General features: G+C 39.3%; 1 long non-coding RNA gene across 1 annotated transcript in view; it reads left to right on the plus strand.

The window, feature by feature from the left end:
• Positions 1 to 9,452, plus strand: part of LOC116979934 — a 60,287-nt gene extending 50,835 nt beyond the window's left edge. The window contains exon 3 of the long non-coding RNA XR_004413805.1: positions 8,650 to 9,452. This is a non-coding gene — a long non-coding RNA (uncharacterized LOC116979934). The remainder of the gene's footprint in view (positions 1 to 8,649) is intronic.
• Positions 9,453 to 17,270: the final 7,818 nt, after the last annotated feature.

Raw genomic sequence — 17,270 nt, forward strand, 5'->3', positions numbered from 1 at the left:
AAACTATGAACATGCTCTAAGTCCCTCACCACATCAACGCATGAGGCCCTTCCCATTTACTCTACTTGTCCTATTAGTATTTGTCGCCCCAAAATGCACAACCTCACACTTGACTGAATTAAATTCCAATTCCTACCACTACACACAGTTTTCCAATTGATTTACATCCATCTGTATCCTTTCACAACCATCATCACTGTCTACTAATCCACCGATTTTTGTGTCATCAGCGAACTTACCAACACTCCACCTATGGTCTCATCCACGTCACTTATATGTATATCACAGAGAAAAAGCTCTGGTCAGGAAAAAAAAACCTTCACTCATCACCCTCTGCCTCCTATCGCCCAACCGATAATGGATCCAGTTTGTTAGCAGATGTTGCATTCCATGCATCCTAACCTTTCAGGCTAACCTATCATAGGAAACTTTGGCAAGCGGCTTACTAAAATCCATGCAAGTCACATCGACTAGCTGCCTTCATAGATTTTCTCAGTCACCTCCTCAAAGATAAATGCACATTTGTGAGTCAGGAGTTCCCCTGCACCAAAAGCATGGCAATTAATCTTCCAAGTGAACATAGATTCCCCCCACCAAAATGTTTTCCAATACTTTCCTTACTATTGATGCAAGTTTTGTTGGCTTTTTGTTTCCTATCCCTATTATATTTATCCCTACCACCCATTTAAAATACAGAAATATTAGCCATTCTCCAGTATTCTGATTCCTCACCCATAACTTAGATAAAAACATGTCTTAAAGCTGAGCAATCTAGATTTCCTGCTTTCAATGGTAGACATTCAACGTCCACCCATTGAAACCCAACATTTCAATGGGTAGACTTCCTTCCTATCTACTCCTGGTGACGGATATTGAAATCACCAAGCAAAGTAGATGTGTGCCTTTGCAAATTGTAGTGTTTATTTCAAGTTAATTTGAATGTGGATGAATATCAATTAATCCTTTATAATTAATCAGAAGGTGGTAATTTGGAGAAAATGTATTTGTTTGTTTTGTCCTGATGCCACAAGACTTGCTTTGTTCTAGGGTCAAAGCTGACCTCCTACTCCCCCATATCACTGAGTTAGGATTTAACCAGGGCTGATGATGGAGAGGTCTGGCATGTTTTCAGCAAGCTATAATTCCACAAGGATAACTAGGTTAAGCTGTTCTTAATTTATCTTATATCTATAGAATAACTATACTAAGTGGGACCCGTTGGGTCCCATGTTCACACGGGAGGGCTGGTCCCCCGATGCAATATTCCACCTCTCCACCAATTCCAATATTGGTGGCCAGTGGGGGGGCTTTCTGGAGTGCTGGTATGGGTTCTTGGGGTGGCAGCTCAGTCCCTCAAGCCTGATCTGCTGGCAGTTCACTCACGGCTGGTGGGCTGGCAGTTGACTCATGACTATTCCTTAAAATTCCATTTCAAGCAGGGTGCAAGGCCACCAAATTCAAATCCATGTTCCTACCATTTCAAGCAGGGTGCAAGGCCACCAAATTCAAGTGCAGTTTCTTACCACTATGAGCAGGGTGCAAGGCCACCGAATTCAAGTGCAGTTTCCAACCACTTCAAGCAGGGTGCAAGGCCACCAAATTCATGCAGTTTCATACCACTTCAATCTGGATCCAAGGCCACCAAATTCATGTGCAGTTTCATACCACTTCAAGCAGGATGCAAGGCCGCCAAATTCAAGTGCAGTTTCATTCCACTTCAAGCAGGGTGCAAGGCCACCAAATTCAAATGCAGCTTCATACCATTTCATGCAGGGTGAAACCACCATAAAACCACACAAAACACCAAACCCACAGTTCAGTAGACATTCAGTGAGTTCAGTTGATTCACAGCTCAGACAGAGTCATGACCTCTCCCTCCCCCATCATGCAGAGACTGAGCCACACGCACACTTCCGGGTTTTCGAACCCCTCCCCCTCCCCCTCCCACCGGAAAAGGTATGGCTTTCAGGGCGTGATTGAGAGGAGAGAGATTCTCAACATTTTTTAAACACCAATAACACTTTTATTTTTCATTGATGGGAAGAATTCTCTGCACCTGCTCAGCGGAGGGGGAACCGAGTAAGATTGCCAAAAATCAGAGCCGTAAATGTTAGCGTTTTATCTAAAATCAATATAGAGTGCAAACAGGAAGTAAGTGCATTTGCAGTAGTGCCTTTTAACTTCAAGCCAAAGCACCCACGCCGCCATTTGCAGTAAGTAGTGCCTTTCAACTTCAAGCCAAAGCACCCAAGCCACCATCTGCAGTAAGTAGTGCCTTTCAACTTCATGCCACCATTTGCAGTAAGTAGTGCCTTGCAACTTCAAGCCAAATACCCAAGCCAACATGTGCAGTAAGTAGTGCCTTTCAACTTCAAGCAAAACACCCGCCACCATTTGCAGTAAGTAGTGCCTTTCAACTTCAAGCCAAAGCTCCCAAGCCACCATTTGCAGTAAGAAGTGCCTTTCAACTTCAAGTCAAATCACCCAAGCCACCATTTGCAATAAGTAGTGCCTTTCAACTTCAAGCCAAAGCACCCAAGCCACCATTTGCAGTAAATAGTGCAACCTCAAGCCAAAGCACGCAAGCCATCATTTGCAGTAAGTAGTGCCTTTCAACTTCAAGCCAAAGCACCCAAGCCACCATTTGCAGTAAGTAGTACCTTTCACCCTCATGCCACCATTTGCAGTAAAAGTAGTGCCTTTCAACTTGAAGCCAAAGCACCCAAGCCACCATTTGCAGTAAGAAGTGCCTTTCAACTTCAAGCCAAAGCACCCAAGCCACCATTTGAAGTAAGTAGTGCCTTTCAACTTCAAGCCAAAGCACCCAAGCCACCATTTGCAGTAAGTAGTGCCTTTCAATTTCAAGCAAAGCACCCAAACAACCATTTGCAGGCAGTGCCTTTTTACTTCAAACAAACCATATTTTCATTTTCAAACCACATTAAGGGTACTCAGTTGTGTGGACATTCGTTCAGTGTTATTCAGAGCTCAGAGAGACGCGACCCTTGGCTTCATCCATCTTGCAGAGACTGTGAGGCACACCACATCCTGGTTTTATAGTCCCACCCCCTCCCTCCAGCAGGTGCAGTAGAGAGAATGGTGATTTTTTTTAAACTTCAAGCCAAAGCTCCCAAGCCACCATTTGCAGTAAGTAGTGCCTTTCAACTTTAAACCAAATCTCCCAAGCCACCATTTGCAGTAAGTCGTGCCTTTCAACTTCAAGCCAAATACCCAAGCCACCATGTGCAGTAAGTAGTGCCTTTCAACTTCAAGCAAAACACCCAAGCCACCATTTGCAGTAACTAGTGCCTTTCAACTTCAAGCCAATGCTCCCAAGCCACCATTTGCAGTAAGAAGTGCCTTTCAACTTCAAGCCAAAGCACCCAAGCCACCATTTGCAATAAGTAGTGCCTTTCAACTTCAAGCCAAAGCACCCAAGCCACCATTTGCAGTAAATAGTGCAACCTCAAGCCAAAGCACCCAAGCCAACATTTGCAATAAGTAGTGCCTTTCAACTTCAAGCCAAAGCACCCAAGCCACCATTTGCAGTAAATAGTGCAACCTCAAGCCAAAGCACCCAAGCCACCATTTGCAGTAAGTAGTGCCTTTCAACTTCAAGCCTTCTGAGTTGAAAAACCACATTAAGGGTACTCACAGTTGTGTAGACATTTGTTCAGTGTTATTCAGAGCTCATAGAGACGTGACCCTTGGCTTCATCCCTTGCAGAGACTGAGTGAGGCACACCACTTCCTGGTTTTATAGTCCCTCCTCCTCCCTCCAGCAGGTGCAGCAGAGAGAATGGTTGGTTTTTTTAAACTTCAAGCCAAAGCTCCCAAGCCACCATTTGCAATACGTAGTGGCTTTCAACTTTAAACCAAAGCTCCCAAGCCACCATTTGCTGTAAATAGTGTGTTTCATCCAAGCCAAATCACCCAAGCCACCATTTGCAGTATGTAGTGCCTTTCAACTTCAAGCCAAAGCACCCAAACAACCATTTGCAGGCAGTGCCTTTTTACTTCAAACAAACCATATTTTCATTTTCAAACCACATTAAGGGTCCTCACAGTTGTGTAGACATTTATTCAGTGTTATTCAGAGCTCAGAAAGACATGACCCTTGGCTTCATCCATCTTGCAGAGAGTGAGTGAGGCACACTACTTCCTGGTTTTATAGTCCCTCCCCCTCCCTCCAGCAGGGGCAGCAGAGAGAATGGTGAATTTAAAAAAAATATTAATATATTTCTGATTTGTCATCGATGGGAAAAATCTTCCGCACCCGTAAGGCGGAGTGGGGCTCTGAGCGAGGTGGCCAAAAATGACGGCCGTAGGCAGTGGCGTTCTGCCGGAAATCGCAGCACAGTGGGCCAAAAGCGGTCAAGATCAGAGATTTAGTAATATAGATTGACAGAACTGTACAACACTAAAACAGGCCCTTAGACCCAACTAGTCCATGGTGACCAAGTTGCTTTGCTGAGCAAGTTCCAGTTGCTGCAACTGGCCCATTTCCCTCTCAACCTTTCCTATCCATCTACCTGTCCAAATGTCCTTTAAATGTCATAATTGTACCCGCCCCTACCACATAACCTGGTTGCTCATTCCATGCATGCACCCTGTTCTGTATGAAAAAGTTGACCTCATAATTGCCTGTGCCTGGCCCATATCCCAATCTATGTATATGTCATAATGCCTTCTAAATGTTGTAATACTACCCGCCTCTATCACTTTTTCAGGCATCTCTTTTCACTGACCCACTCCAAACAGTGTGAAAAACTTGCCCCTCGGGTCCCTATCCACTATCACCTTAAATCTTTGCCTTCTAGTTTTAGATCCTCCTGCCCTATAAGACCACCTCTCAGCCACCTCTACTATAAGGGGAATATAAAATAGCTACCCAGCCTCTCCTTGTAACTCAAAACCTCCAGACCCAGTCTTATACTTGTAAATCTTTATACCCTTTCCAGTTCAATGACATCCTTCCTATAACCGGGAAGCCAGTACTGTGCACAGTTCTTCAAATGTGCCATTACCAACGTCTTGTACAGCAGTAACATGCCATCCCAACGCCTGTGTTTAATTCCCTAGTCAATGAAGGCAAGTATGCCAAACACTTTATTCAATACCTTGCCTAATTGTGTAGCAATATAAATATGTAGTTGCACCCGTTGGTCTTTCTATCCAATAATTTTCCCGAGGATCCTATCATTTACTATGCAAGTTCTCTTCTGATTTGTCTTACCTCGTATTTAAACTGATTTAAACCCCATCTGTCATTCATCACCCATAGGCCAGGTTATCAAGAACACATTGTAATCTTACATAACCTTTAGCACTATCTACTATATCACCAATTTTAACATCTTCCACAAACTTACTAACCATTAGTTACTAACTTACTAACTTACTAACTTACAAACTTACTAACTATTTGTTACAGAGATAGGTTGAATAAGTTAGGTCTTTATTCTCTGGAGCGCAGAAGGTTAAGGGGGGACTTGATAGAGGTCTTTAAAATGATGAGAGGGATAGACAGAGTTGATGTGATCAAGCTTTTCCCTTTGAGAATAGGGAAGATTCAAACAAGAGGACATGACTTCAGAATTAAGGGACAGAAGTTTAGGGGTAACATGAGGGGGAACTTCTTTACTCAGAGAGTGGTAGCGGTGTGGAATGAGCTTCCAGTGGAAGTGGTGGCGGCAGGTTCATTGGTATCATTTAAGAATAAATTGGATAGGCATATGGATGAGAAGGGAATGGAGGGTTATGGTATGAGTGCAGGCAGGTGGGACTAAGGGAAAAAAATTGTTCGGCGCGGACTTGTAGGGCCGAGATGGCCTGTTTCCGTGCTGTAATTGTTATATGGTTATATGGTTATATGGTTATGCCATCTGCATTCATATCCTAATCATTTATATAAAGAAAGAACAACAGTGGACACTGCGCCAATTCTGTATTACCATTTTTGTTCTTATTTATAGCACTCCAACTGAGATCTTTCCAAACTGTTTTGCGCTTGGGTTGAGTATATATTGCATTATTTTCCAACCTTAGTACAATGATACTCTTATTAAGAACACCAACATTCCATTTGACTGTTGTTTAAGTATCTGGTTGGCCAAGGCTCCTCGGAAATATATTTTTCTAGATTTTCAACACTTAAAGAATAGTCTATTATAAACTTCCTAAATCTCATTTACGCAGATTTAAATCTATTTAACATAATGTTGTTAATTTGCATAATTTATTAATATCTCTTTAGAATTTAATGTTGCCCCTGCATTAGCTACAGTAAAATTGACCTTTAGGTAATTGACAGAATTGTTTATCATTCAGGTGAAACGTAACAGCATGGGACATCTCAATTCACATCCTTGCGTCCGAGTAGCTGACCATTTCCCTACTCTCTATCTCCTGCCATTGGGATAATTTCCACCCACTTCATTGAATTGCTTTCAATTTATGAGCAGTTTTAGCTGATAGTGTTTTATAGAATCTTCAAGAAATGCTTTCTGGATATCTGATAAATACATTTCATACATACAATAAATAATTCCCTGTTCTATTAGATGGTTACCAACTAAGATGGTTGTGAAACCATCACCACAATAATTTGATACACTATTTTAAATTGTTGACTCAGCTTGCTGTACTGTCATGTGACATCATAAGCACAGTTAGATCAAATTTACTTGAAATTAAGGAGGTGAAATGTGTGAAATGCATTAGCATTTGTAGAGGTCGTCCCGTTTGTGATATACAAGACACGTTCTTATAAATACATTCCAAATATATGTGTAGGTGGGCATATTCCACAAACAGAACTTAGTGCATCACATCACTGTTATATCCCAGCTAACCTGCTATTTTGAGGACATGAAGGGAGTAATTTTAGTTTCATAGCTGCTACATTTGTTCTATGGCCAAAAATTTAGAAGTTCCATTCAAAAGTTTTTAAATATTACATGAATTAAAGGATATGGAGTTGTGGCAGTTCAGACATGAAAGATTAACCATTTTCTTATTGAATAGCAGAGAAGGCATGAGGGGCCAAATGTCTTCCTCTAGCTTCGATTCTGTATGTTTTTATGTATAAATGGGATGCCCACTTCCCGATCCCATTATAGTCCTAATCAGAGTATGCTCACTTCTATTTTGTGTGTGGTAAACATCAGCTCAAGTGCCTATTTGTTTTTGGCACAAGCCTTGCTATCGTATGCAAAATGAAAAATGTTATAATGTTCAACATAGCTAACTGCAGTCATATAGATGTTTAATTTCATATTTATGGGCATCAATAAAGAGTTTCGGTAAAATTATTTTGCTCCACTACTATTATGCTGCTTTTAATTTTTTTTTTTATTTTAAACAGGTTTATGATTGTTTTAAAGTGGAGCACAAAGGAATTTTACTCAACACTCTTCACCAGTGCACTAGCAAAGGAAATTAAACCCCCTACTGTTGAAAGACGGGGCCTTTGTAGACCTTTAGGGTAAAATTGATTTAATTTTGAACCATGCCCCTTACTGCAAAAGTAATAATAATCTACCAGGCAAACACAGCTGAGAATTCACACAGTTCACATGAAAAGCAGGCATGGAAAAAATATATATCGAAGAGCAATACTTTTAGATTTCATTGGTCTTTCCACTGTCCATGAGAAACCGCCAAACACTGATGAATCAAAGACAATTTCTAAGAAATGCACACACCCCATGCTTCAGTAACAAGTAAAGATCATACTCTGAGGACATCAATATTAAATATAAGCTGCTTTCTTCTTGCTGTGTCCTTCTTTCCTAAGGCAACCTGCATGCTTTCTGTGATGTTCAAAATGTATCACATCTACTAAAATAGTAGAAATGAGTTGGGCATAGCAAATATTCCCAATTCTTAATAACTTTGGTAACACTAAAAAAAGTTGCCCACGTTCCCCTCAAGATTTTGTTTTCAGATCATTAAGTAAATCATAACAAATAATAGCCATTATTTTAGTTGGTATAGAGATAGGGAGTTTGATGCATACGGCTTTAATAGGGGAAATAAGTCACTACAAGATCTAAATATTATGAAACATATCATGTAATATTAATATTTAACAGCAAACACCAATGCTATTTTAAAAGGAAGCAATTTTGCCTACAAATTATATTATCACTGATGATGCATATTAATTTCCTATGAAGACCACAATGTTGACTTTAATGCTATTACATGGTCATGATAGCTAATTTATTATGAAACCTGGAAGTACTGAGATAGTTCCACTCCCCTCCCCCGTCAACGCAAACCAGTTCTTTGATAGTCATGTGTTACAAATAACTATAGGGCTTTCAATTTTACCACGCGTAGTCTTCTATCTATGATATTATTATCAACATAATAATATGTTACATAATGTTGTTGTGTTCTGGAATGCTGTCAAAGTTTGAAGCATTTAGGTTACATATGTGCCACAATAAAGTAGTTTTTTAGTAGCTTGAAATTATTTCAGTAAGAAGTGTGCTTATAAGATCATCAAAATAGTAATCTCTTTTGAAACATGACATTTCTCTATATTTTACATTATGGAAAGTTATAACTGCAGTATGCAACTAAAGTGATGATGTAAAGCATGGATTATTTTACTGAAAGGTTTTTCTTTTTTGTCAAACAGAGAGAAGATCGTATATTGGGAGTTTAAAAAAAACATAAATGTCAAACAAGTTTGCCCTGTGTTAGAAAGCACAACCAATGGTAAACCATTGGATACTCTATCCCCTGCTGAGTTGCCTTTCCAGCAGTCTGATACTGTGCCAAAGCCTCTTACAAGTTCTGAAACAAAGCTCAGGGCTACTCCCACCATCCATTCTGGTTTGTATCAAACGACAATTTCAATGCTTGTGTATTTGTGTTTCCCACTGTTTACATTTACTTTTATTTGTAAAGCCACAACAGCTTTAAAAATAAATGTTTGAACATTTCTCCTATATGCTTCATACATTGCTCCGACTACTTCAGTTCCTGTTTTAATTGTTTGAAAGTTATGAAATAAAAATCATTACAAAACTGAGGGTATACTATGGAAATAACGCCCTTTATTTTTTATCAGTTTGGTTGAAAGGTCTGCTTTGAACAAGTTATAAGATAAGAAAATAGAAATGCTCCAGGGCAGTGTTAAACCATGAATAATGAATTAATTCAGAAGAATAATCAAATTCATTCTTTCTGTATCAATTCATGGTGATTCAAGTTAAGGCCAATCAAGTATGTGAAGTATCTCAAGCTTCAGTGGCAGCTGTTGCTATTTCCGAGCCATTCACTGCAACCCTGAGGGTTAATCTTTTGAAGAAGGGAAGCAAAATGACGCTTACCAGGAACATCCACCACAATCGTATCAACATAGCAATAGGGTTTGCGGTAGTGACGGTGTTGTTGGATTGTGGGGCGGGGGGGAGTGGGGTGGATGTGTTGACTGTTTTCCAGATTCTTCAGGATGTCAAGTGTATTCTCACGTTTGATTCTATCTTGAGCCTCTAGTGCCAAAACATATCAAGAAGCCTGAATTAGGGAAGAAAATGTTTCACTGCTACTTGTCAAATTTTTCTTTCTTATTTAAAAAATTAATTTTGTTTCAAGTTTTCTAATTCTCTCTTTTACAAACATCATTGATTAATAATGTAAATACTACTTCTGTATCACTGCACTAAATGTCCATGTTCCTACAGCAATAGTGTAAATGTTCACATCGACTCCTATACATTATTTAAAGGACACATAAAATTGAATGCATGCATTACAGTTTCAGGCATAAAAATATAGCTCACTCAAACTGCATTTCAAGATCTATAAGATAGTTATTAATATTACAAAGAGATATTCTGGCAAACAAATCAGGATTTTGGTCCTTAAAAATAGGAAGGGTCACTAAACTGCAGAATAATAAACTGCACATAATAATAAACTGCAAAGTTTTATTAAATCCAATTTCCAATTGTAAAATGTGTTTAGAAATTACACACTACTTCCATAATCATAGCTTCCTCCCTACATTAAGTTGAACAAAAAGTATTTTGGATACTTCAAAATGTAAAGAGTGCAACACAAATAATACATTTATGAGATAACGCTATCTCATATGAGATAACGGATGCTGCTGCACCCGCTGAGTTTCTCCAGCTTTTTTGTGTACCTAATACATTTATGACTTACTTTGCTTGGCACTAAAATCATTCAACATTATTTATTTAAAACTCATCAGAGGATAAGTTTTAACAAAACATATTTGTTTGGATTTAAGAAAATATTTCCTCCTCACTATCAAACACAGGTACACCCAAAGGTACTTAGCTCCCTGCTCTACTCACTTTATACCCATGATTGTGTGACTAAGCACAGCTCCAATGCTATCTATAACTTTACCAATGGCACCACTGTCATCAGCCCAAGTGTTGATGATTCAGTGTATAGGAGCTAGATGGGATCTCTGGTTGAGTGATGCTGTAACAACTGGTTGGTCAATATCAGCAAAACCAAGGACTTCGTAAAGTGCCAGTTTTCATTGGAGGGCCATATGTCGGATTAAAGTCTTGGGCTCAGCCCAGCATTCAGGCTTCTTCTCGCTGCAGGAGGTACAGACGCCTACAGTCCCACACCACCCAGGTTCAGGAGCTGCTATTTCCCAACAACTATAAGATTCTTGCACTAAGCTGCACAACCCTGATCCTACCTTGTAATGGACCAGGTCGGACCATCTCTTAAACTCCCGTGTACTTGTTTTTCGAATTGTTATTTTTGTCCAAATGTCTTGTTTTTTGTGTACTATCTTTTGTTTTCACTGTTGTAACTTATTTCTAATTTACATATAATTTACACATTTGTTTGTCGCTTGAGCCTATGTACCTGTGAGGCTGCTGCAAGCAAGATTTTCATTGTAGCCATGCTTCACCTTGTTTGTAGACATCACAATTAACTCAACTCAACTTGACTTGCTTGAGTCGAGGAATTGATTAACTGAAATGTAACCAAAAATACGTTGTTTTGTTAGCTGGTGTAGTTATATCCATATGTTTGCAGCAAAGAGATAACAAGCAGTAGAATTTAATGAAATGGCAATAGAATTAAGCCATTTAACATCCTCCACAATATTGATTAACTTATTAACTGTTACTTACATATTTTTAAATAATTCTTCAATTTGCATTCTTTTAGTTCTCTTCGCCATTCCCTTTTAAAGATACACATGTATAAAATTACTCCAGTTCTTGGGAGTCACTATTGGTCATAATAATTAATTGTCTTCATCATAAAAGTTATAGGATAAATCAATGCTCTCCCCACCACCACACCAAAATTAAATTGTCTTTCTTTCAATCACAAACTTAATTAAGCCCCCAGTAATTATAGTGATGTATGAGTAATTTTACAAGTATTCATATGGTCAGAAATGTAGCACATAATAGATTATCTTTCTGATATTATATATTCCACCAACCATGGAGAATTTCAGGTTGGAGGAAATTACAATGAATGTTTGTTGGAACAGCATTTGTTCAGTTAAGAAACAATACTGCCTCAATCTTAACAAGATTTGACCAAATGCAGTAAAGCCTCCATCATAACAACATAGAGCTTTCCTTGAATGTGATTTGGGTCTCTCATAGGTCTGAAAACCGATTCACAGGGCAGCCTGACTTAAAATGTGAGGAAAGTTGGGTCGGTCAATACTTCTCCATCACAATTTTAACTCCACTTTTCGATTATATCTCAAACTAGGTACAGCAAGACTGAAGCACTCTTGGAAAAGAAATGTGTTTTCTTTTATGTCCTCATATTATAATTTACTATGATCTCTTTTAACATTATGTCAGATAATCTGGATCAGAGCATATGGCAGAATTAATTCTGGGTTTTCAAATATGCACAGTTAAGGTGGATACATACTTTTAAAAGTCCATTCTATAAATACTGTGACATGTGCCTTTGACGTTATCTCGGAAAGGCAATAAAGATCCTTATTGTCATTCTGTGATGACGTCCAGGGCACTTGCTTGTCACAAAATCGACAGGCCTCACAATTGGAGATTGGATGACCTGCCATGCAAACGTCCAGGAAATAGGCAGGAATGTGTAAGTGATGGGTGGGGTTGTTTTGGAGAGTGACTGGGGTGATATGTGAGAAAGGTAAATGTTTCAGAGGCAAATCCACATCACTTGAAATAGGTAACATCTCAGGGCATGGTGACTAGTTGATAAATATCATAAGTTATATTGAAAGCTGTAAAGTAGGAACACAGCATGTAGAAACCTGAATAACAATTATTGAACAAAGGATATCTGGCAAAAAAACATTGGCAAAAAAATTATTGATCAAAGTAAATCTGGCCATGATCATATTGAATGGCGGTGCTGGCTCAAAGTGCCGAATGGCCTACTCCTGCACCTATTTTCTATGTTTCTATGTTTCCTAAAGCTAACAATTATTCATGGAATCCAGAAGTGCTCTTGACCCGCAGGAAAAAATAAAAATTAAATTAAATATTAGTTGGTTGCACATCCTATCTCCTGGCAAGGTATCATTGTTTCCTTACTCAGGTCTCTTGTTAAAATTTGAATTTAGATTATTTTTACAGCCTTAAAATCCATTTGCATATTTAATAAACATCCAACTACCTCAAGTTTGGGTACACCCACTGCTTGTAAAATCAGGGCTGCCAACATTGGGTGAGAGTTGAGAGTGAGAAATTGCGAGGGACCATAGCGACCGAGGGGGGGAGGGTGTAGGAGGGGGGTGTCCCCCGTCCCACGGTAGGGGGCTTCTGAATTTGTTCAGCTTGAAATTGTGCAATCTGGCGCATCCTACACTATTGGGGCAATTTACAGGTGCCAATTAACCTACACATCTGCACTTCTTTGGAATATTAGAGGAAACTGGACCAACCAGAGAAGACTTACCGAAAGTCACAGAAAGAATGTACAAACTCTGTGCAGACAGCACCCGTAGTCGGTATTGAACTCGGATCTCTGGCGTTGTAATTTAGTTTTTGTTTTTTAGATTTGTTTATTGTCACGTGTACCAAGGTATAGTGAAAAGCTTTTGTTGCATGCTATCCAGTCAGCAGAAAGACAATCTATGATTACAATCGAGCCATTTATAACGTATAGATACATGATAAGGGAATAAAGTTTTGTGCAAGGTGAAGCCAGCAAAATACGATGAAGGTACTATCGAGAGGTAGATAGTAGTTCAGCACTGCTCTCTGGTTGTGGCAGGATGATTCAGTTGCCTGATAACAGCTGGAAAGAAATTGTCCCAGAATCTGGAGGTGAATCTGGAGTAAGGCAGCAACTCTACCGCTGCCCCACTCTGCCATTAAACTGAGGGGGGTAAAGTTTGAAGAAGATTTATGAGGCTTTTTTTTGCAAAGAGAGTGGTAGTTGCCTGGGGAAGTGGTGGAAGCAGAAACAATAATTTATCTATGCTGCTTGAACTTCCACGTTTCCAGTATTTGTAGACCAGGCAGAGAGTGCGTATCTTCCAGTGAGTGACTCATCTCCTTAGATTCAAAACCTTCTCCATCAACTACAATGCACATCAGGAAGAGGATAGAATTGACTGAGCCTCCAACAATCCTAAAAAAACTCAGCATCATCCAGGATAAAGTAGCCCACTTGATTGGTTCTCTATCCATTATTCTAAACATTCCTTCTCACCTCTACCATAGTCATGTGGCTGCATTGTGTGCTTCCAAAACAATGCAGTACACTCCTTGCTTTGGCTGGTCCAACAAGATTTTGTGTCCTCTACCACCAAGACGGACAAGGGCAGCAAATGTATCAGCTGCCAGTTCTCCTCCAAGTCATTCATAATCTTGATGTGGAAATATATACTGATTTTGGCTACTCTTATGGGGCTTTTTCACGGGGCGACTTGACGCAAGAGTTAACCAGAGTTTAACATCGTGGGAACCTCGTGCGATAACAGTACGGCATTCGTGGACCACCGTGGACCACCGTGGCGCTAACGGCAGGTAATCGTGTAACTTGGTGACTCGGGAGAAAATTCAAGCAAGCTTGAATTTCTCCAAGAGTGACTTGTACACTTGTGGTTGAGCATTGCAACTTTATATGAACATAGCGGCCAGTGCGATATCCGTGCGATATCCATAATAACTCTTGCGGTTACCGTGGGAACTCCTGCGAACGGTAAACCTGGAAGCTGGACAGAGGGGACAGAAGGTGAGTAAAAAAGGTGTTCTCAATATCCTTTATAAATGTCTGTATGTTAATATGTGTGTCTTTTCCTCTTGGGCATTACTTTGTTTCTGTTGGTGGCTCCACATTTTATGATAGCCTGAAGTGTGATAAAGCTTTTACCTCAGCAGTTTGATTGTCAGTGCTTGTTTACCTCATTGTTAAATAAATATATTTTTTACTATCAGCTTGATGTCTGCAATTCTTCATTAACACATCACTACAAGATGAATGTCTCTAATGTTATAATCCCTCTCATGCTGAAACACAAAATAGTTGAAGGGAGGTGATATAATCACATTTTCATTAAGTTTCATTTTTGAGTGTTCAGGTCCATCAATTGTTGAGCTATTTAAACGTTTGAAAGTTTCACCTCTCGGTAGAAAATAAAATAAGCCAATCAGCACGGTAAATGTGAGACAAAGTCTTTATTCCTATTTGACAATATAAAAAGACGACTTCTTGCACATATTGAGAGAAGGTGCATCACACCAAACATTAGTCTATAAAAGGGGCTCGCAAACACGAAAATCAACAAATGAGGCACGCTAGATTATTTTAAACCCATTATATTCATTAACCTCCGCAACAAGCCTAAACTCAGGCATTAAAAGGGACAATGCAATGTGCTGAATGGCAGGTTTTGCGGACGAACATCTTATAGGAAGCACTTTTCAGAGGACAACACTAGAAAGTCAGTTTATTTGCTATGCATTTCTGCTAACATGCAGTAGTGTTCCTGTGGTCGGCTACCCATCAATATAGCTGTCCTGCCACGGCACACTCCCCAATTGTGAATTGTAGTAAGCACAGAGATGGCCTCTTTGCTCTTTCACACCCAGTGAGACTTCCTCTTAATTCTCTTTTTAATTAATCTCTCCCTTCTGCCTTCACGCAAGCGTCCTCGATGCACATAGTGGGCTGCTGCATACAGCGCGTCAATGAAAAAAACCACCATCCTGTACTCGAAACTACTTAGTATAGGCATGTCTCCAAATGAGCCAATTCAACCAAGGGAGGATATTTATAGTGTGTGAAAAAAAAAGTGACATCATTTGTGCCACGTGTAGTTCACAATGTTCATTCAAGATTTAACGGGAAAGCTCGGGAGACGGACAAGTCACTCGCACAAATAACGGAAATGCCGAGTACCGTGGGAACTCTTTATCTACACCCCGTTATGTCGTGTGATATCGTGCTAGACCACGACCACTTCACTCTGGTTACATCTTTCGTCAAGTCGCCCCGTGAAAAAGCCCCATTACTGCCACTCGCTTTAATCCAAGTTTACTTAACAACTTGAATTTAAATTTCCAGTTGCCAATATGGAATATAATTCCATGATTCTGGATCAATGGTGCAGAACCTTGGCTGTTATCCACTAACTAACCACTATGTTACCATGTCCCACAGAGAAAACTATTGCTTAGGGAAAACACTAAAGTGACTAATATTTCATACCGCTGCATAGTTGGTAAGTTTCCTTTGGCATTAATACTATGATATTTATGTTCATTTAACTCCTTTGCTCAAGTTATTCTAGACTAATTATCCAATAAAATGCACAGACTGTGTCAAGGGAAACTTCAGAAATATGGAGAATTCGAATATGCAATGGTCTTTGCACATTTTTTGTTAATTTATTGTGGAGGACGAAAAATAACATATTGCAGATATTGCAAGTCTGAAATAAAACAAAAACAATGTTGACATATTAGGTTGATGACCTTTCATCGGAACTCAATTACTTTTCTGATGAAAGATTGACTTGAAGCATTAGCCTCCATAATAGAAAGATTAAACGAGAACTTACCGTTTGAAGTTTTATCTTTATTTTATGAGAAGTTGAAGTGAGGGAATACGTGAAGAGCCCGCCAGCCCGAATGTGCATCAATCTTCAGAGCAGCTGTATGAAACCACAGGCTAGTTGCTGAACCTAAGCTATAGAAAGATTAATGACATTAGAATTACCGAATTATCTTTATGAGAAGTAGGGTTGGGAGTGGAGGGCACGTATTCCCTCACTTCAACTTCTCATAAAATAAAGATCAAACTTCAAACGGTAAGTTCTCGTTTAATCTTTCTATTTATATAGAAGTCACGTGAGTGACTACGTGAAGCCTTCAAAGCTCTGTGGTTTCATGCAGTAACCCAATCTGTGTGTGAAACACTTAAACAGATAAACCATTAATGGTAGAAAAACATGGGTTATTAATACCATGATGCTAACTTGCATACATGGCCATTGTTCTTAACCGGACCATAGTCCCAATTGACTTTGAGTTAGACAATTACTCATGCAACACTGTTCAGAATTCTATCTGCAAATATCCAGACATAATCAACCAAATGTTATAACTTATTAACATGCACTATGTAAGCTTCTTGCTGTATGATGAAATGGAACTATCCATTCTATTGGCTGTTAATGAGCCATCAGCAATATCATGAGAGACTATTGAATAACAATAAAGAAACTATCTTTCATCTCATAGGTACTAGCAAGCTCAGTGTACTTGTATACTTAATGACACCCCCAATCTCCGCTCTGGTGGGTATGCTTTCAACTCCAAATGTACGCAATCATGTTCATTTTGCTTATGAGATCATTCCCATAACAAGCTACCCTAATGTCAGTTATGACCCAGAGACCGAGCCAGAGATTGAGGACAGACCGTGTTCTTTGTGCTGAAATCAGTTGCTAAAAGCATAATCAACTTAAAATATACTGCTCCCATTAGGAATACAGTAGAAGAATATTTGCATAATAATTTACTGATATACATCGCACACTACAATGCGTGTAGGCTTTTGGAGCGGTCATATAAAAGACATCCTGCATAATGTTAGTGAACAGCGGGTGAATAACCAATCATTTATTGTCCCACTTATGGTACTATAGAGAATGACAACGCAGCACAAGCAGTGTCAATTGTGCTATCACATAAACACTTCTCTAAGCCCAAACTGAAGGCCACACAAACCTCTGTAACTTCCATTTAAAAGTAACTCAAATATTTTGTTCACAAACTTCCCATACAATCG

The sequence above is a fragment of the Amblyraja radiata genome, chromosome 13, assembly GCF_010909765.2.
Source record: "Amblyraja radiata isolate CabotCenter1 chromosome 13, sAmbRad1.1.pri, whole genome shotgun sequence".
Taxonomy (NCBI): domain Eukaryota; kingdom Metazoa; phylum Chordata; class Chondrichthyes; order Rajiformes; family Rajidae; genus Amblyraja; species Amblyraja radiata.